The sequence below is a fragment of the Tenebrio molitor genome, chromosome 7, assembly GCF_963966145.1.
Source record: "Tenebrio molitor chromosome 7, icTenMoli1.1, whole genome shotgun sequence".
Taxonomy (NCBI): Eukaryota; Metazoa; Arthropoda; class Insecta; order Coleoptera; family Tenebrionidae; genus Tenebrio; species Tenebrio molitor.
The window spans coordinates 3,234,445-3,257,146 of NC_091052.1; the positions used below are offsets into that span (position 1 = coordinate 3,234,445).

Genomic DNA, 22,702 nt, shown 5'->3' on the forward strand with positions numbered 1-22,702 from the left:
TACAGATTGAATGCTGCAGTAGATAAACCAGAATACGAATAGTAGGCTGCTTTGCGACCCTTGTGAAAAGAAATTTGCTGAAGCGGCATTGATTTCTTATATATTTTACTGTCATTTTCTGTCAGACTACGACTGTAATCACAGAATAAAAAACCATCAGACGACTCCGTAATAAAAGTCAACAATGGACGCTTTCTTTAAAATTAAATCGATAATCGTCTGTATAATGGAAATCGAAGGTTATTGGTCGTTGTTCCTAAATTTATTGGTTTATGTAGGTATGAAAGACCTTCATTATTTCCAATGGAGGTGGAAATATTACTTTTAGATAATAGCTTAAAGACAAACTTTACTCCAGAATCAAATTTTGTTGTTGACAGTTTAAATTTCAACTGCGAAAGTATCATTTCAAATAGGAAAACAAGGGCGTTTTTAATTTCGTAATGTCGGTACTAGTTTCGGTGTGAGTTATCGCTTCAATCTCGTCAGATAAAAAGCAAATCGGGATTGTGACAGAGATAATGTAAAAATATGAGAAGGTATACTTTATAGGTTTATTTTGTCTTCGGTTTTCGTTTATACAAAGATAAAAAAATAAAACACAAACAACAGAAGTATTCTACAATGGCCGCTGACAAGGAGCTCCGAAAATTAGAACCCATTCATCGGGGACAAGTAAATCACTTAAAGTTGAACATCCGGCCCCCGTAATGAGCATAATTATGAAAACCAAAGAGGTCATGCACACCGTCAATGAGACATGTGTTTTCCCCCAATTAATCCAGATCTTGGACGCAGTCACTCCGATGTCCTTATTAATTTATCAATTTGTCACGATGAAAGCGCACGTTATTAAACGTAAACAGTTGGCTGTCTCCTTTTTGCTTCGGATACGATCTGAAGAGGAAATGCATCGGCATTCCTTCATCCGGCGCGCTTAATCGCTAATCAATTATCAAACGACTGGATCGAAATTTTTACGGTTGTTTGTCAATAGCGCACCTGAAACGCCGCTCGCTAGACGACCGTTGCGAGGTAATTCTTTGCATGTTGAAACCGGAAAGCAGAAGGGCCTCGGTGTCTGCTCGACCCAACCGTCATGAGCCAGTTGTTTTGGTTGGCGTTCTTGGGGTGAGAGGAAACGTGATGTCACGTGACAACGACAGCTGATCCGGAGTACTCACCTATATGGGGTGTAAAAATATCGAGTTATTTTAAACGGTGGCGGAAGAGGAGTTCTTCTGAGCGCTGAGGAGACGTGTTAAAATCCACCTGGATGTAATGAAACAAACAAACAGGGAAGACCTGATGGCGCTGTTCATTGATAAGTCCCAGGGGTGATAATTTTTGGGCAAACACACGAATTCCAACAGTGATTAAGCGGTAGGGCCGTAAAGTTTCTTCCGACTGTGTGAACAGAATCCGAGTGGAGCAGTCTCCAAAACGTCGCTGTTGTGGATCTCCCACATATGGTTATTAGAATGAGTAATGGCACACCTTATCAGCCCATTCCATCGTTATCACTCTTATGTGTTTGTTTACGCGTCATTTATTGCAGGACGAGATATCGATTCTGCTTTCTTTTTATCTCCAAGAAGTTCCATATTTTATGTCATTTAATTTTATTTGCTCTAGCCCTCTAGCCAAATAGAATAAGTTTCTTCTAGTTGTAATAACTCCAAAAACTTACCTTTCTACTTATTGCTTTTATCGTTTTTATATGCCAACTTTCACTTTTCCCATTTGAGAGTGTTTTATCAGTTTGCAAGTTTTACAACTGAAAGTTTCCGCCGAGAGAATCTTTCAGAAGATTGTTGAAGAGCTGAGAAAAATAAACGACGTGCGAGAACATGACGACGACTCAGATTGGACAGTGTTCACGATGTTCCAGTTCATAAACTCCGCCCTTGTTAATATTTGGGTCGTTTGGCACAATGAAAATTACTGCTCTCGTGGGAGTCAGCACAACGACTTGCTAATTTTTGTAATTAAAACCGCCCCTAGGGCACCGGAATTTTTGTGTAGAACAATAGTTGTTCCGGACTTTGCCAAAATGGAAAATAATTGACACCGAAAAATCCTGACAATTTTCGATTAACACAAATTAATACATGTCACTTAAACAACGAGAAAAAACGGGGGTATAACGGGTGTTTTTTTAAATTTGGCGTCGAAGTTGGCCTTGAAGAGTCGATTGTCACTTTTTGCGTGTTTTTAATATGCCAATTGAAAAATCAGTCTTTTTTAAGACGACTGGTTGATCAGCTGTTTAAATCTAACCTCACTTTTTGCGTTGTGTGTGTTTTTAATCGGCACTTTGAGAAATCAGTGTCTTTAAGACGAGTGGTTCTTTCACAATCAACGCCTACTTCGATGCCAAATTTAAAAAAAAAAACACCCTTTATTATTAATGTTACCATTCGACTCTATCTGGAAAGGGTTAAACGTGACAACACTGTACCACTTTTCATAAGTTGGCAGCTATGCACAGAAACGTCATGGGCTCATGGGCATTGTTTGAGATTAGTTGTGACGACGTTATCTTACTGCAAATGCACCGTATTTTTCATTTTCAGTGGCTAGGTTTAAATGACAACAATAAAAACAAAATGAGGTCTTACAACATGACTCTAATGTGGAAAATTTCGGAAATATTTAGATTTATTTCATTTGTTCAGGAGATTTCAACGTTGCCATACTTCCACAGTCCGTCAATTAATAATAATGCACCTCAAAAAAACGTACAAAAATTAGAAAGAAAGTAAAACATTTTGCCACAAATTGTGTAGATTGGAGTATAATATTTATTAATTATGCAGATTACTAAAAATGAAAGTGATATTTAAGTCGACAACTGGTTTCCGATCGGTCTTTTTGACTCCGCTGCGTTTTGTAAAGTGAGCGGAGGTAATTTTTAAAACTGAAGCGACTCTAATTAAACGATATTAATTACGGGTCGTACATCAGAAACGTGTTCGGGGAATTAAATTTGTAGCAGTCGGATAATCGCATCTGAGGGATTTACCATAATTGCTCGACATAACGTATGGATTGCACGTTTGGTGCATCTCGTCTTGTAAATTTTTAAGTGAAGATCTCACGGTTCAGCTGCGTCGCTCATCATCTCACATCGAGCAAAGAGAATTGTTCTACCGGATCAAATTCCGTCGAAATCGTCGGTCCGATCGCTCCGGAATTGTGTTGCCATCACGATTTCACGCGACTTTTTGTCATTCGCATAAATGGAACGGAAATGCACAGTTCACCTTGTAAAGTTACCGCTCCGAAACGTCATTGAAAGGTAACTGCCACAACAGTGTTACAATTTGTACCTGTGAAGCGAACCTGCAGCCACCGATTGACAATGAAAGAATGAAATTCCGGCGCCATTGAAAATTCCATTTGGGAATTTTATGGGATTTAGATGTCTTTAGGGTAATTTATGTAAATAGAGCGATAGACTCGGATTGGAACAGGTTGTTAGGAAACATAAGCGATTTTCTCTCATGTGTACAGGACAATAATGGCCCAGGCGTCGATGCAACGCTAAACCGTAAGAAATACCGCTCGTTTAAGCCAACCATATTTGGACAAGACTCGAAAACCAAATATGAGACTACCTATGCGTGCAATGCTCAGCCATATGGTCAAATTAACTCATATTAGATACACGGTGAAGTTTTTGTTGCGCAACATGTCCGCTCAATTATGACCGCATATTTCAAGAAAAAATCCCAACTCGTCAAGAAAACTCGTCCCGACGTTGCCAATGAAAAATCTACTTGCGTGTATGCTTTTGTATCGATTAAAGTACTTAGGGGTCTCAGGTGTAGTTGCTCAGCAAAGTGGTGGTCATTGCATTACGGATTCACCCTAATGGGATTGACGTCCTCTGCTTGGGCAAACACTATTGCAGGTGTTGGGAGAGACAGTAACGGTCGGTTCTTTTCGAATGGGGTCGAATCGGGAAATTTATTTTCTACGTTTAATCTATGCCGGTGGCTTACGTCAAAAAAAGAAACCCTAAGGGAAAGTTTTGTGATGAAGGGCTGCGAGATGAATCAACACTCTTGGAAAAATGCGAAGTCGAAAATTGATGACGGACGTTTGGACGTCTGGATGAGGAGCGATACCCACGAGACGATCACGACTAATCCTTGACACCATAATTAATTTATAAAAACACCCATTATGATTAAATTTAATAGGCCACATTCCATGCTACGTCCCAGAACAAGCACCAACGATTATTGTTCATTTATTTCATTATTGTTTATTACTTTTTATGTTGCAAGCCTCAAGTTACCTTTCGTAAAAATATTGTAATAATAAGCTAAACGCCGTTCACGTTGTTTTGCCATAATGGGAGGCCATTACTTATTTTTTTAACGTTGGACACACTGTTTGATTTCCATCACAAAAGTACCTGGACATGGGGACCTATCAAAATGATCATAACATGTTGCTGAATTTCCCGCGGTGTCTGAGTATTCTTCTATTGTAAACTAGTAAAACTGACAACAATGCACTAGACATTGGCGCTATTTATAACCTCAAACATAACCTAATTTAACAGACAGCTTTACTACCAAATTAAATGCAACATTTCCTTGGCCTGGTGAATGCATTTTATGCTATAATACTAAAAAATAGCGGTCGGATTTATTTGAAGATTCGACGCGTTTCTTTACGAACCACTGCTTCCACTTCTGGGATTTCTTGAGCTGTAACCATTTAGTCGACGAGCTCGGGTGTAGAAAGTTTAAGAAGTTCAATTGTACCAAAAAATGTCATGTCATGTTTTGAAGGAAGAAATTCAAATGGTTTTATTTGCCCAGATTAACTAGTTGCTCTATTAACTAAATGTTTCATTACCAGAATACGCGCTACAAGAAGTGATCTTAAACTTGTCAAAGTGTCTAGAAAAGTATGTCATATTATTTGTAAAAGTTATGAGATCCTGGAGTAATTTTACTCAACAGTGAGTGCACTAGGTGTTCTGTAGTGTATAACTTCCCTCATTGTTTCCGTGAGAGGGTTTGGTTAGATTTGAAAAATGGACAAATTTGATATTAATTACTTGTTTGTCGATTTCTTTGAAGCCGATTCGTGTGCAATTAAATCGCCGTTCATCAAAGATTAAAACGTTACAAGTCTTTTAATCAAAGCGAGTTCGGCAGAAGCTCCTTTAAGACATAAAAACTTATCTTAATTTTTATAGCCGTTGGCATTTTAAAAGCCACCGCTTCTGGTTAATGGTAAACACGGCTATGAATTTTACTTTGGATGCTTAAATTAAATTTAAGGTTATCCGAGCACATCTCCTTTGCTTTGTAAAAATTATCTTTATGCCGGGGAGGACTAATTGGTCGAAAAACTGGCTTGTTGAGCGGCAGCGTGTTTTGCATGAAAATACCTCACCAAAGGCCTAAATTATTCGAATTTGGACCGTTAATTCCTCACATACATTCGACCGCTTCCCCTAGACGGTCTTTGCTTAATTAAGTGTTTATTACCCTCTCGTTTTGGAAGCCGGATCGAACCGCGGAACGCACACTAATTCCGGCACGTTTCCGTAATTCCGGACGTTGCGCAAAAGTACCAACGAGTTTTTGCGAGATGAGGATGATGAGTTTTTTAATAAAAATTTGCATCGACTAGTTAGTAGGATTTCCTGTACATTAATTACGGTTTCAAATAATAAAACTTTCACTGTTGTCATTTACCTTGGTTTCATCACAGGTCAACGTATCCAAATCGGTTGACGTGAGAGAGAAATTATTACAAACATGGCCGATCTGTTCTAGGAATGGAAATAAGCAACACCATTAAATTGGAAAATGGCTTTTAAAATGATAACTATTATCTTGTAGCGGGTAAAATTTACATAACATGCCACTGCGCATGTAGGTCTAGAGCGCAACGTGGTAAACGAGCAAGTTGCAGCGGTGGCGCATCAAAAAATCAAGTTTCTCGTAGGCGTCTCAAAAAATTCTTCTCTCGAGAGCCCCGACGATAATGAAAGACGTTAAACTACTGGTTCTAAGAGCCTAAACGAAAAAAATCCCAAAGTCTGTAATTTCTCGCGTTTATGTTTGTCCTTAGATAACAGGTTTGTTTCGTTCTTCACGCTGCTGTCAACACCACTCATTATTTCATCCGACAACAGAATTGAGGTGCCGCCACTGTTCAGGTTCATCGTTGAACCCGTATTTTGTCGATGTCCTGCTCCTGAAATTTCGGTTTAACCGGATATGGCGACGACCGTGCGCACCATTCAAACAAACAATGTAGATACTTTTCATCTCTTTATGTTAAATTGTGCATGCTGAGGTTCAAAGTTGTGGTGTCGGTGTCCGCCACCGCTTGCAATTTCCGCAACTATTCACTTTTTCCGTCTCATCATTCCCGGAAGCCAGAAAAATAACGTAAAGCAAATAAGATGATCTATCACACGTTGCGCCATGAATATTTATACAGCAGGCGAGGCTTCCATCGGACTCGTATAAAATCCAGTCGAAAACCGTTGTTTCGGAGCACCAGGAGGCGAAGCTTTTTAAGTAATTTAGAGGAAAGCTCCTTACGGGCTTGGCGCCCCTAAAAATAGACAAGTGATAACGAATTTAAACCTGGGAACATTATCGGGACAATGGCATCGAGGGCAGGCCGAACTACAAATCCCTTTTAAGACCTTAATAACGGTGCGGATATTTATAATAGAGACTGTAATATCGCCGCAGCGACTGCGATCTATTAGTGCGAGGGTATTCCACTACCCGGTGGGCCGTCCGCCCCAGGGTACAAAGACTGGCTCCACGATGAAGCCTCGGCCCGCCCGTGACGTCTAACCGGGCCCTTGACTCTGTGGGAATCTGTTCACTATTTCCACTGTAGAAATACGTATTCCCCACACACTCGTAAACATTATTCGGCTGTTTGGTATTGAATGTAGACCGGAGAGGCTGGGTTACTGGTTCAAAGGGATTTGTTTGGAATTACCCTCCACGGAGCAAGGATTTTTGATTATTGCCAACAACTTTTCATATACTTTATCAATTTGCGTGATTACGCTCGCGTTTCTGTCAAAATTTTAACAAAGAATATATCAAAGGTAACTGATTAAAACAAGTTAATACCTGTTTTAATTTAACACAATGACCCTTTACCTCCCCCTCGGCAAATTCGGTGCACACGAGTTCCCGTCAGCATAATATTTTATACCTGGGCTTGGACATAGGCCCTTTAATCCTGCACACGAATTCCCGTCAAGGCAAAAATGCACCACAAATTCTAGACTCGAATTCCCGTCAGAAAAAATGCTTGGTTATTGAAAGCACTGTTACGAATTACGAAAGTAAGATTCAATGATGAATCTTCTATGTTCTGAAGTAAAAACCATTTTTGCGTTAAAATTTGGTTAATAGTGACAGTTGTTTGACGTTTATTAGCTGACTTAGCACAGATACGAAAAATCTGACAGTGTCAAAGTCACAGCCGCCCCTTATCTAAGTATATAATTGTTGATCACAGGGTATTTGTAACTTTTTAAAATTTTTTTTTGGTCCACGTAAACAACAATGGTACCTGGCAACGGCTAGAGGGGTAGGTAAGTAAGGGATTGAAGCGCTCTTTTACCCTTGACGGGAACTCGAGTTATGGATTATATCAGTTGATAATTACCTGACGGGAATTCTTGCATTACTTTATGACAAGAAATTAGTCAGACGGGAATTCGAGTGCGCCCGGCAAATTACAGAGCCTTTGATTCTTAGAACAAATTAATTAATCTATGAAAAGCAGTAATTTTTGTTTGAAGAATCTTTTGGTCCTGACAAATATCACAAGATTTGGAACCCTTTTATTTGTTTTACATACAGTAAAGACCATCAAACAAGTTTCTTTTGAAAAACTGTTTTCCACTGAATACTGAACCTTTTTCTTAATTAAATTCGCCAGCGATCTGTTTTTCAACAAAGCACAAACTCGTTCCTTTACTAAATAAATATTCAGCATTGTTTAGACGTTATTAAATACCCGTATTATGTCAATTCGCAGAAGCGAACCGTCATTTCTCATATAATTTATATTTTACTTTTTGAATAATGTCATAGTTAATTTGCGCCACACGTTTTCAATGTTTTTTTTTTTGACAGTCACTCTTAAATATTAAAAATTTGTAGTCAAGGGGCCTGGTGATTGCTTTTGTTTCCGTTAGCCTGTGGTGTAGCTTATCAGCTGTCAAACCGAACGTCATTTATGCAGCGAACAGGTATAATCACATGACTTTTTCCTGGTTTTCTTCATGGGACACGATGGTTTTTGCTTTAAATTAACTATTTCATTTACGTTAAAATGATGATCAAAGTGAGGTTAGGTATAGAAATGTCAAAGCGTACCAACAAAAAAGAGGAGAATATCACAACCTATGTAGGTATTTGACTACAAAATTTTTTAACGTTCGTTAGAATTTTATAAAAACTAAATATGTAACTGGTAGAAAATAAAGGAATTACAATAAAACATATGAACTAATTTCGTAAGCTTTGTTTGAACTTAAGCAAGATTGATATCAAGCTTTTTACGTCGCATCTTTATAACTTTTTTAAATTTCAATTATGTACTAAGTTTTGTTATTGCAAGCCCGTGCCTATAAATCAAATCTCACTGAACGAACCTGTCCCATATGTTGCCACTGTTCAAATCAAACATCTAACAACTGCTGAAAACGGTAACAGGACTGCAGTTCTGCGGGATTGTACCAAATGAGTTTCACGCACTAATTGAATATGCAAATTGGTACAATTGCGAGCTCCAGATCTCGTAAATCTGTATCTGAAGTTAATTTTTTACGACTGGGAGCATTTTTATCATGATGTATCGATACCTACGTAAAATACGGTCGAAGTGGCTACAATTAATCATCTCGCTGGTTTTAAAACCATACATTGTATTTTCCGGGTGTCGGATCCAGACACCGGACAGGATACGAATAATTTTTTGATTTCGCTGTAGACAGGACTTTTTTCAGAATTTAATACTCGCGCGATGGAAAGAACTGTGTTCGTTTAATTCTGCACATGTCCACCAAGTTAATTTTGTGAAACGTGTTTGAAACCTGCCACTTTTACTTTCAAGATGACAAACATTCCAGGAAACCTCATACAATTGTGTTTTACCACAAATGCCACTTAGCCAACAGCACACACAGAGAGAGATTAACGCCATGTAGGCTCTGAAAGCAATTCTGAAGAACAATCCCTTGTCTAACCCTTGTAATAACACAACACGAACAATATGCCCACTTGTCGAAACAAGCAGTTAGAAGTTACAAAGTTTCGTAACCAGTGGGTGGGTATACTGTCGCTGGAACGACAATTCTTAAATTGTTGAAATGAATTGCATACTCCTGGTTCATTTTTGACGAACTTCGACTTTGTTTAAGTGAACGCTCGAGAGTCAAATTTCATTACACATTTTTGGGCAATGGAGTTGACAAGTAATTTATGAAGAGGAAAATGATAAGGATCTCAGTTAAAGTTTTGTATGTTGAGCCCAGGCATACGATAGTTTTAAATGTAAAGTACATTCTCTTCTGTAACAAGCACCGCACTCGGTTTTATTATGAATTTATTGTACGTTCAATTATACTTGTGTGTCCAACAAAAAGCTATCACCATAATAAAAACACTATAAAGTAACCTTCGAGACATTAAAAATACATAAATTTCAACGGCTCATTGTTGGATGGTTTACACTCTTCGATATTGAAATTTTTTATTGGGGACATAAATTACTTTTTATATTTCGAACCCCCTTATTGAACATCAAATTAAATCACGTTCATATACATAATAGGAACCTAAAATTCATAAATATGCAGGCTCGTAAACTGATCTGTTTTATTCACTGTTTTCACATTTTCGTTATTCAAGAGACTTACATTAACTGCAAGTTAAAATATTTATTAAAACTTGATCAAGTCGCAACCACCACCCTTCAAAAGTTTTAAAGAATGGTAAAGATTCTATCGAATCGAATGTTGCAGGAACTTCACGCCTGCAATATTTATGTCTAGATGAAGCCATTTAATGGCCTATTATCCGCACACTTATCCACTTGCAATAGGTGATCATTAAATAAGTAGTTGGAATGAACGTTAGATAAGCCTAGAGAAAATGCATTCACGGTTCAGTTATTTAAGATGCGGCGATAAAATTTATATCTAAAGAAAACCACAATTTCGTCATTTACCTTAAACATTGTGACAAAAAATTGACGTTCTCGTATCTCGTGTATGCACTTTCTTGGGCAAATATTGAAATTTAGGTTCTTTATCTCTTTAATCTGTTTAAGTTTCATGTTTGTTTAATGAACTAATATTGATAGAGAGACAAAAGTGGATATTGTAAATGTGTAAAGTTCTTTACCATCAAAACGACAAAACAGCGTAGGTGTGCAACCACCGTGACGTCTAATCTACAAAACGTAATGGTACCCCATATGGGCGATTGATTTTAAGCGTTTTATATTTATTTACCCTCGTATTTTTTCTTCGCTTGTTAACGTTGTAACAATTGAATTAAGAGGGACAGTTTTGATGATACGTAACGCACATCTGCCCGGCCTTTCAAAGTTCATTGTCAAGTGTACCCCCTTGAAACAGATCCATGCGAAGCACCACAACTGTTATAATTTAAGTTTTATGGATTAGTAAATATCCAGTTCCAGTTTTATTCCGATCGATGTTGATACATTTACAACATTATCAAACGTAGGAGTATCAACTTTATTTAATAGTTCGAAGTTCACCTTGAAACTAAAATAACTTATAATTACCTTTCCAAGCCAAAATTACTGTAATCGCGACGTAGCAAGAGTCTCAGACTTCACCAACACTTGCACCCTTCAAACGTCATTTACTTCCTCTCCAACATGTGTGCATTTATGGAGATAAATCTTGTGAACAGATCGAAACTGGGTCGGTCTTTAAAAAACTTTCATGCACGCGCTTCGCCATTCGTTATTTTCGAGTTTTCTCCGGTATGCTCTCATTGTGTTCCGTTTAAGGGAAGAGAAACGTGTTAAATGGGGGTAATTTCATTTTCGGGGCTGGTAAATGCAATATCAATCTATCCTCCTGACATATGCCCGGGATTCAGTTCACTGACACAATGGATGCAGATTGAGAGCATAAAAGCTCCAAGTGCAGGGATTTGTACACCACATGGCGGGTCTCGGCCGCAGAAAGACCCTATTAAGGGCCTTTTTTCACCACTCACTTAATTATTCACATTGTTATACAAAATTGGAACATGTGCGTTAATCTCTTGTTTTTTCCCCGCGTTCTCAACTCGTGACATAACAGCGCCATCAAAAACGTCATTGTTTGTCCGGATTCTGAAATTTAATTTCGCTTCCTTCCTCGATTTACCATTGTGCATTGTTTGCGAGACGACGGCAAATAGTGGTAAGATTGCCGTTTGTTTAATTTTATGAGCGAGTCGCGCAATTTTCACGAGCGATGGACGTGGAAGTCAAGGGTTGACGTTTTATTTGCTTGGGAAGTTTAACTTTCGATTGTTGGCTGTGGTTATTTGATCTCAGGTTGTGTCCGCAGGAAAGGCAGAGGTAAACATTGTTTGCGTGTGAACTTGAGTTTCTTATGAAACGGGATCCACCTCATATCTCCCTTTTATAGGGGATGCAGGTCTGGCAAGGAACATTGATATCCGTTCTCTCCGGCCGGATAAATACACATTATCGTGGAAACACATGGCTTTAAGCACCCAAATCATACAAATTCTTCTCCCTCACTTTACAGGATCTCCTTTCACACAAAAACTTACGATTGCTGCCGTAATTAAACCGCTAAGATTTTATCGCTTCAGCCCTGCCTCGACATCTGCTTTCGCAGTCAGATGTTCAATTAATAATCGCTTTTGATCGACCCAAAACGGCCCATCACTTGTCTATTAATCGACGTCATTAATAATTTTTGTCCAATTAGCCCGATCCGACAGATGTTTTTCTCCCCAGTGAATGGCTGTAAGACCTGGTGCAATAAATCCTCGAGGCACGAAGTGATTTGATAAGTTTTGACCGGAAATTTAAGACCGCGACAAAATCCACCTTGTTAAGTCGAGTGCACGCAGCAAGACACGAAAACTTCATCAGGAACTTTCCAAATATCGACAGGTTGCTGTAGCGAAGTGTTGGATGTGATCGCTTTCAGACCGAAATTTGCATAAAAACGAGCCATATTCCTTTAATTCCAGAAACGTAATAAACGGAGCAGAAACAGTTTGTCATAACGATGTCGATGAACAATTTCCATCCCTTCTTGAAACCGAAGCGGACTATTGATTTAGCAATCAACAACGGCCAGCTCTGACAACCTTTCAAAAATTGTTCATCTTTAAATTCAATAAGAGAAGAATTCAGTCGTCAAGTATGTAGCTGCTGACTACATTTAAAATTGCGTCATCCCTCCAAGCAAAGAATCGCGTTGATCTCCAGCCAAATCACGTTTACTCGAATTTCACGCTTTCTTTCAAACTTTACTCGCTATCCAGACTGGAAAGCAACAATTTCGGCAAGTTCAGCTCTCAAATCGTCGCAACTGTCCACCGGACTATAAAAAGGGTCTGGCCCAACAAAGTTCCGGATCACTGCGGGGTATCGGGAACAGAGATAACTCGCTGATAGTTGATAATGCCTTCATAAGAAACTCCGGCTTCCGCTTGAGCACGGTGCGCCTTAGGGGCTCCATAAATTGTGGATAATAAGTTCCATTTAATTTATGGTACAATATTGTGGAAATTAAGGCAACGATATCTGCGAAAAAAATTGAATCTGAACGTGGGCGGAGATGGAGAGCAGAGAAACAGAAATAAACAAAAAGAAGTGTGATTGGTGAGAAAACCTAAGTTGCAAGGGGAAGTTTTTGTGGGTTAAGTCGTGAGATAAGTAAATCGGTATCAAGTTCACCTGATTCGTTGACAAAATACATTTCTCTCTTTCGGAGGGTGTCGTTGTCAGAAATTCCTGTCTGTTTTTCACATTCGTCGTAATTGAAGGACCGGCTCGGAGGTAAAATATTCCATCAATAGAACCCGAATCTCCAGAAATCTGAATGAGGATGCAGATCACAGCGAAGGAATCGCTCACTACGTGTCTGAAGATATGAACGTCTTTATGAACCGTTGGAGATTTTCCGGCGTCAAAAATAAGCGATGATGTAAACGATCGATATCGGCTAATAAAACATATCGTCCATATCTGATAAATGCGGTTCAAGCCGAAGGTAAACTTGTGCGAGAGGAGATATTTCATTGTATTGGCACCCACGACTTCTTGACCCGGCATAATTTATACGCGTGTGGGCAGAAAAATTGTAAATTATGTCCGTGGAGGTGAAGTCATCAGCCATTGTACATCCATCACCGGCTGTAAAACTTCCGCCATCAAGCTCACTTAACACTTTCTCTTTGTTGTAGCTTTAATCGCGACAAAAGCAACGGCGGTGCGGCTTTGGATTAGGAAAAATTATCGCCAAGTCAATCTGTTCGTACGCTTTTTCCGGCCGAGCAGCTGCTCCTTTTAATTCTAAATAAAGCTCGGCAAAAACTCACCCCAAAAATATTCGTATTCATGCGGCAATCGTGACAATGAATTCTCTCACTATCGCATATATCACGCTCCGAGGCTCCAACCCTTTCGTCAAGATGGGACTACAATATCTTAAAAGCTTCGTAAATCCGGCTCGAGGGACCAATCAGATCGCGATTTTTTTTAAGAACGATGCGACCTAAATTTTACTTGGTCACGTTCACGTATTATTGACATTTGATACTGTAAATCACGGAAGGCGCCCATTCACCGGCGGAAGCGAGCCAGTGACACTCCCTCGCGTACTTCCTGTTCTCTTTCGGGTATTAACACATAACAAACAAAGTTGAAGTGCACCCGAATAGACGTCAATGCTCGCATCTGAAACCACATATCTGTCATTAGAAGAGTTTAGTTGGGTTTTTAAGACCTGGAAATGCGGCTCCACAGTTATAAATGTTTGTTTATTGCTTTATTAATATTGGAGTTTCTTTTAAAACGGCCATTAAAATAAATCATTCCATATCCACTCAATGTGTTTGTAATAGTGATGCGATGGATGAGTCAATTTGGTGACAAAATCATCGAGGGGAGACCAAAAACCGCGAGAAGCACTTTCTCTGGCGACTCTCCTGTTTCGTGGATGATTATGCGAGCCGCACTCTTCACATGCTTCACCGCAGCTTCCGGTGGAATGACTGTTTCCTGGTAAGCAAAAATGATCACGTGCTTTTTATGAGGTTTCAATAGGGACATGTCGGCGTCATTATCTGACGCCTACGTTGACCCACGACACGTACGAAGGATCAAAAGCAATCCGAAACCGAAACCGCTCCTGTTTACCTCTTGCTATTACACCACAATGACACACGGCTTCTGTGCAATGTAGAATCTGACACCGTCATAAATCAAAAGGAGATGTCCTTAAACAGTTTTATTACATCACATCCAGGTGGACATAATTCATGATGGCGCAGCCGACTATACACGCACAGATACTTTTTCAAGAAAAATTGACACATCATCAGAAATGTTCAGCAGAGCTAATTCAGCCAAAATTTCCAGATGCGGTGAGACATCTGGTCTGGTTTTGGGCGAGCATCATCATATCCTTTATCGCCTCTCTTGCGAGAATCCTTTTATTATCTACGATAGTGTAATCGTGGTCCGCAACACGAAGATGCGTTTATAAAAACTTCCACTGGAATAACATCAACTGTGACCTCTTTTTCGTATCCGAGTGATAACAAATAGCAGTCTGTTTTCGAGATAAAGAAACGTTTTTTTCCTTCTTTTGTTAGCCAATTTCGTGGATAATCAAATAATAAAAATAGCTGTGATAAGATCTGTCTTCAGTGTTATTACGTTGCTGGCAGTCGAGTGGTCGAGGCTTGCGGAAGTTCTCCACCAACAACAATTTGCATAGCTAATGTTTGTGCAAACGGCCTGTACTAATAGACGATTATTTATCACGTTTCTGCGGACAGGTTTTACCTCTTTGTAGTCGGCATTCATCAGTGAGTATTGTCCGTGTAAACAAACTCTTACCTTTCCAAGGTGAATCGGCTTTTGAAATTTAGAACCATTGATGGGATTTTATAACCGACAGTCTCAAAGAAAAACTCTACCTTGCGACGAGATACTTCACCAATATTAATGAAGGCGAGACGCGAGTATAGGTTACATCTTAGGCACCGAACATGATCTCTCACCACAACCAAGGGAAGGGATACATATTTAATTAAAAATACGGCTTCGAGACGGGGTGTGTCGAGTCATATACGGTGACTTTGTGTAATGAAATGCGAGAGGATGAAACCTCTTGGAACGGTCTTTGTAGGTGGACGGGGTCATTTGATATGGTGCCTGCTTATCTGCAGTACTATCAGAAGTGGCAGTCAATTACTGAGTTACTCGACTTTTAAGCATTACAATGTAAACAGCGAGGTTCACATTTGTAAACCGATGTGACGAAGCTTCTTCAAAGGATGACCTTCCGGTAACAAGACTTGAATAAATATGTGAAACTGTCCCACTTCCAGAAAATGACGATAACACAAATACAAAAACAAACCTTTGCTGTCCCAGTTTCAATTTAAAGAATAACATCTAAGTTTTTTTAGCGTGATGAGTACGAGGAAAAACCAAAATTCAATTTGCAAAATTAAAAAGTTTTAACGACCAGAACCAGTTTTTAATATGACCCTTTAATTAATTTTGTTGCTGGCCAAGGCTAACATAGGTATTCCTGCCGCACAATCATGTTTCGAGTTCCACGAACTCCTTCGGGTGGATGAACAATTATCATCATCTTACTTCTCTTGCAAATAAGCCTTGTTATTATAAACCTACCTCCAGAACTTAATTAATTTTAAGGTATTAATTAAATTCCCTTGAATTTTTGCCCCTCGAGTAAATGTCGCTCGCGGAAATTCCACATCAGAGAATTCAGCTGAACCATAAATAAATCATCCCTTCACTTGTTGGAGTCGGAACACGGCTAAGAATAAGTGACAAGGCGTCAGATGAAGACGATTGTGCGGTCGGCGCCTCCTTGCTCTTGAAACTGAGCACATTGTGCTTCATTATAGGCGTGACTGGGATATATTACACGAAATGTGCAACATAGATTTCAGATAAACCCAGTTCCTTGTTACGCCTCTTCTTAGGCAGACTCGCTTGGTGGCGACAGTAAAATGACAGCTTGACAAGTTCCGCGTGCTCACTCTTCAGCTCCGATAATCACCGACCATATTTATCTGTCTATTAATCCAAACATCAAACTCGTTTGCACATGTTCAGGTTTAAAAATAAGATAAAAACGGGACAGGACTGGACGGGAGAGGTTTGAGTGATTTGTCTGCACCAGAGTGGAACAAATCTCAAATCTCTTGTCTATCTACTAAAAAAGTTTTTTTTTGTGTTGGCTTCTAATATGTGGTCATTAGTGTTATCTGAACTCTGTTGTTTCTTCTTAATGATAGGCAAATAAAATGTACGATATCGAATGGCACTTATTTTCGAGCGGGTTCGAGTCAGAAAATATCATTTCCGTGATGGGTGTTCCAGCTCCCGATCTTGTTTATTTCAATTCTTCGATTACACAAGGAAACCACAATCTGCGGCCAGACAAGAAGAAATCAACCCGTTTTAAAACGGGAGAAAATGCAACAAAAGCGCAAAAACAATTGGAATTATAATATTGTTTTTGTGGAAACGCCACGTGGCATCACCAGGATGGCCCTCCCCTTGTGATTCAACGCACTGACCATCAAAGGGTCCGCACGATCGTTTTCGAACGATTGCGAAGGGCGGTTAGGAAACTCGTTATGCAAATCCCAGCATTTGTTTTTAATGTCTCATCACGTTCAAGAGTATTGTGTGTGGACCGTTGCAATGAGCAATAAACTGGAAAGGAAGCGTACCAAACCAGCTGGTATTAAAAACGTTATTTAACGACAGACTCTGTTGCTGTTTTTAATTTAAAATAATTTATCGTCGGTTCGCACCACCCTAATTATTTGTTTATGGTGGAATAAATCGCTTTAAATTGGGCCAACTAGAACATTCCGCCGTGATATCGGTGTGTGTACCTGACGGAATAAATTTCGAAGGACTCGCTTACAACTAATCTAAATGCTAAATATTCTTTTGAAGTTTGCCGGTGTTGTAACCTTCGAAGGAAATCAAAGTTGGATTGTCCATACGTTACGCTCCTCGCGTCTTACCTGCCGCACGCGGAATTTGAAAAGTTTATCATGACTAGTTAAATGTTTCCTGAAGACGCTGGCGAAGCCACAAGAGACACGTCTGCATTCCTGACAAAAACAAAATAATGCGACCGAGCCGAAGAATGAAATTTGTGTTGTCTCACCTTGTTGGCTCCCATCGTAATTTAATCCACCACAATAAACGTCAAACTTGCCAAAACAATAAATTGGGTTTATTTACACACACACGACTCCCGTGTTAAAGACAAACAAAGAATACTAATTGGAAGCGTACCAAATTTTGGGCCTACCATAACTGGTCCGAGTCCCACATGGGCTGGAAGCTTTGCGCTCGTAAATCTGGACCTTATCTACAAATAAATCAAAGGGAGACAGATTTTTTAAATATTTCCGTGAGAGACGAGTCTCTTACGTAACAAAGGAATTAAAGGTGGTGGATGTCGAGGCTGGCCATCTTGTAATAATGGTCGACACGCGTGGTGACTCATGAAATACGATTTCGCACGTGGAATAATAAAATTGTGGTCGAAAGTCGAAGTCTGCCATAAGTTCGTGTTAATTTAACTCGAAAAACGGAATAAATTTAATTAAACAATCCAAATTGCCTTAGATATCCATCTGGGAACGCGTAAACGTTTAGCTTTACGTTTAAAGGATGCATCCGACCATTTCATTCCGAGCCGAAATGAGGTCTCCCCGCAATGCAAATTGACCTTTTTTGCATACTGGTTGCGTCCAAACGGATACCCAAAATTCTGAACACAAAGAATTTATTCAGTTTTATGCGCGTCGAGTTGTTTTGGGACAAAATTGCAGGTGCTCGTCGAATCAGGAATACCAGCATAATCGTGTGCTTTGCACGACCTTTAAATTCGTTTGTGGTTTGGCTATTACGAACAGACATCATTCATCTATTTGATTCGAAAGGTTTAATGGCCAGTGACAGCTCTAATGGGAACTTATTACATTACCGCCGTTAAATAATTTACTTATCTTGCACTCGAGATCGGTGTGAATTAAATCGTTTGTCTGACTCACATACGGGAAGCTTTGGTTGGAGCGAAGGACCAACCGTTTTTGTCCTTTCTATCTGTTTTAATCGGTGCGTGTTCTCGCGAGTTGTCTCGTGCAGGATTGGGTTTCTGCTGGAATTTTATGGCGGCTTTGTGCCAGAGAAGAAGTTACACTCGTGATTATGCGGGTAATCTGTGAATATTTTGAAACTAATTTCAGCAAATGTCAGCATGGGAAAGATGGACGATGCTTGCACGTTCAACTGGGGACAAGTGGACTGACCTTTTATGTTTTATGGAGGCCTGCAGTGACAAAACGTTCATAAAACACAGATAATGTTTGTTAAATGGCCACATTATTTTATTATCACTTACCGTAAACATTGCTACACGTGTAAACGCGGAATAATATCATTTCGGTTTGAAAACCACTCTATAAAAAGGACGCATATAGATTATTGAGTAATTCAATAGAGTCAATGGCTGCTAACTGCTTTTAAGAGTACAGTGACTTGTGACTTCGGTTTAGAGTATTTCTACATTTATTTTATTTACATATTTTAACGTCACAACGATAAAAAAGTCTACTAAAATGACCACATACTAGTCGACAAGATTTATACGAATCTTTGAAACTCAAAAATCCGGATTTTTCCGGGCAACGACAAATCCCTCCTACAGACAAGGGTCAATCCCGGAAGATCCTGCAATCATTTAGAAGGCAGTTGTAAATCCAGCTCTTTTCTTACAACTTAGGTTTTTAAAACAACAATAACAAGTTTTTATTAAGAGATGTCATTTGTGTGAACATTTTAAGATAAAATATAAAATTTTCTCGTCCAATAGAAAGTAGGTAGAATATCTAATTTATGGACAATTGTGTTAAATAAATAGAGATACCAAGATTTTCAAAATAATTAATATAAGACGAAAAGAGATGGAAGGGAAAGGGAACAAGGAATAGTTATGTTAAATGACAATAAATAAATTTCTCTATGAGAAAGTTTTTCGTATAACCTCAAAAACACAGCAATTTAAAATCCAACGAAGCGCTAGCCAAAACACCCCGAGTTTTACATCCCGTAGTTTTGTTCCGGACCAATTAGGTTATTTCACGTATCCTCGACTTTTGTTTCTAAGGTGATCAAACAAGTCGATTTTGGGCCGGTAAAAAACCAAAAATGGCGAACCGCTCTGAATCTTCATCGCAGCGGTTTTTCGATCATAAGTTCAATTAAAAGTTTATTTTCTTTACGAAACAGTGATAGTGTTAGTGAGTGCTCCAACGCGAGAACCTTTCATTGTCGCCCTTTCCGAAGACGCGGTGGTCACACTGGTCTGATTATAATTCGAATGTTTGGAGAAATTTACATTTAATTTACCAATACTTGTACATCTTTCCATTTTATAACAAAACATTTTAAAATGGAAAGAATTACTTGTATCGTGGTGTTCATTAAAAAATTTGAACTGTCCCAATTTAAGTAATTATTCGTGATGTCAATGGGTGTTATCGCGTCATTTGTGGAGTCCACGTGCCTTAACTCCATCAATGTAAATAAAATATAGACGATAAAACAATAAACAATTTCATTCGTTACAAAGTGTGCCCACTCGAGTCGACATTTGAATAACACGGTAATGCACTTGCTTTACAATGACACAATGACACAATGGAATAATTATTTGTAGTATTGAAACAATAGCATCTTTGGTCCTTTGAGCCTCTCTCTAGTACTGATGTAAGTTCTGTGGGTCTGTTCATGCAATATTCATTAGGTCGACGCGTTCGAGCTATCGATGAAAAGTTCAATGTTTTGACCTCGGCGTACTTTTTTCGACGAAAATGTCCAATACGGTGCACCTGTTCCTCGTTTAATGGAAGTGCTTCATGTCCCATTAGAATGTAATACACGAGAGACACAAAAAGTTTCGACGCGCATCCACCACCAGTATCGGTTTGACATCGGCAGTGATAAACGATACGGCTGGTTATAATTAATGACAACATACACTTACATTCGCAAAGAGCGCTATTTTTGGGGTGACCGCACGAGTGAGGCGTTTATCGCGGATAAACGCTATTTCCACTGTAACCAATAGATCAGTTGTATCTGACATAACCATTTACCTCTTCCAATTTATGTGTGTGTCTATGAATTAATACCGACATTGGCGCGATAAATTTGCCGAAGATATTACCCCACGTAATGACCAATCAAATCGTTTAAAATATGGCAACAACACCTTTTACTGGCCAGTTTACACCAACAGAAATAGCTAATTAGAAACCAAACGAACGCATAAAATCTACTAAATCCGACATAATTACATATATATGTAGTTAATTTGCTGATCAGTTATTGCTTCGCTAATTTATCTTTTCCTGAGCGTATAAGAGATTCCAATTGACCATAATGGGCGTTTTATACCGGGTGACGTAAAAATTTGCGATAAACCCCTTTTTGTTGGACACGCAGCCGTAAAGGCGGTAGCAAGTTTATGAGTTGTCGATATGAATAATGCAATCTGTCCATTGTCGGGTCTTCGACCTTCTTCGTAGTTGTCAGCATCCCGAGCACTGAGAAAACACAAGACATGGGCCTAATATGGAAGCAACCACTACACCACCATCGAGGAAAGAGTCAATGGACAGCACAATGCCCTGCCTTTATGGCACTTGTTGTTCCCCGAACAGAAATCAATATTATTGCTTCTTTAGTGCCCGTTCGACAACAAAATTGGATGCGATGAAACGTTTAATATTTATGAACCCCACGTTTTCGCCGTTTAATTTTATAAGAAAGGGTGGCTCCGGACCTCTTTTCTTGTCGATGTGAGTGTTTTTGGGACGTGAAGAACCGCTTCATTATTGCGGTTCATTGAAATCGGGATTTCATTGTCAAATAAACGCTCACGGTTAGTTTATACATTGCGGATTGCCGTTAATTGGCGGGTGCAAAGATAAAGATAAAATCGGTATTTCTCGCTTCTTGCATTAAAAATTTAATGACCGGTGCTGGAGAACACTTTCATATTTAACGTCGTATGTTTATGGCGTTTTAAAATGTTTCCTTTAATGGCAAAACCTAATTAGAACAAAATATTGAAGCCGGCGCTGTAAAGTGTCTGCCGACAGCAGTTTGATCGGTTTTTGCTAGGCATGTGTGGATAGATCGGCGATTATGTTTATTTTATTGTAAACAAATACACACAGCCGCACTGGTGGTACCGCCATAATGACACTGCATATATTTTTAAAATAAACATATAAATTATACGGTTTTATTAATCATCGTCCGCGCACTGCGATGTAAACTGGACTTATTATTGGTACGGTGAAACCTTTAATAACGCGGATGTTTTCCTTTACGATCCTCTTCTGTCTTTTCTATTTCATGGTTGATGTGTGTTGCACCTCTGCAGAACAAACACTGTTTAAAACGGACATACTTTATTGTCCGACATCTTTATCTTGCTCCAGAAACAACTTGTTTCTAGTTTCTAGTACACTATTCCAAGCAATATTAAAAATCTGAGTAGAAGTGAGTCTTTTAGTGCTAAGTCCAGAGATTGAAGACCGAGACGAAGTCGAGGTCGGCAACTGGGCGAAGCACAAAAAGACTTTCACTAAGATAAAGATTTTTTGGAGTTCACCAATTCTTCTGTTAAAGTATGTAATTTGAAAAATCGATTCCACTGGACAACAATGAAAATGCATGCAAATGTCATAACTAACATTTAAATTACGCTACACGTTTTTCGAAATTTTATTTTCCATAGCCGCCCTTTATCTCTTTTTTTGTTGATCATATTGTACATATCTCTTGTCTTAACATTACAAATTGTGTTATGACCACAACTAAACTTGTTGGAAAACAAAATACATATTCTGTTATGTCAATACAACCTAATTTTAGAGGATTGGAATGACATTATGAAGTGACAAACACGCTTCGTAGTTGCAGTTAATTATTGCGCTCTTAGTATCTACATTTGTAAAACAAGTTTGGGAAAACAGTTATAATGTAACCATTTACGCCCACTTTAAAGCTACAAATGTAAATTTGTCTTATTTAATTTTGTGTGTCAATTGCATTTTCCTGCTGTAATTCTTGCTAAAATAAAAACGTGGGTTAACGGCTTCTGCAGTTACACAGAAGATGGTCTTGTGAATGGAAAAACTTGAATACAAGCAAATCCTGTTGATCGTAAAGATTTCATTATGAAAGAATGATCGAAGCAAGGTTCGCAACACCTGGCGGAATAATAATGGGTGGCCATTGACCAACAAGGGATAACAGTCCACACAAAGTCGAAATCTAAAGATTACAGTAATTGGAGGAAGAA

The 22,702-nt window shown here is 38.9% G+C and overlaps 1 protein-coding gene and 1 long non-coding RNA gene across 2 annotated transcripts in view; one reads left to right on the forward strand and one right to left on the reverse strand.

Moving 5' to 3' along the window:
• Positions 1 to 22,702, forward strand: part of gukh (GUK-holder) — a 43,197-nt gene that overhangs the window by 3,309 nt on the left and 17,186 nt on the right. The window lies entirely within an intron of this gene.
• LOC138135869 (uncharacterized) lies at positions 551 to 4,234 on the reverse strand. The gene is made up of 3 exons (XR_011161112.1): positions 1,691 to 4,234; positions 1,185 to 1,639; positions 551 to 1,125 (listed from the first exon to the last, which is right to left on the reverse strand). It is a non-coding gene; the product is annotated as an uncharacterized lncRNA (long non-coding RNA).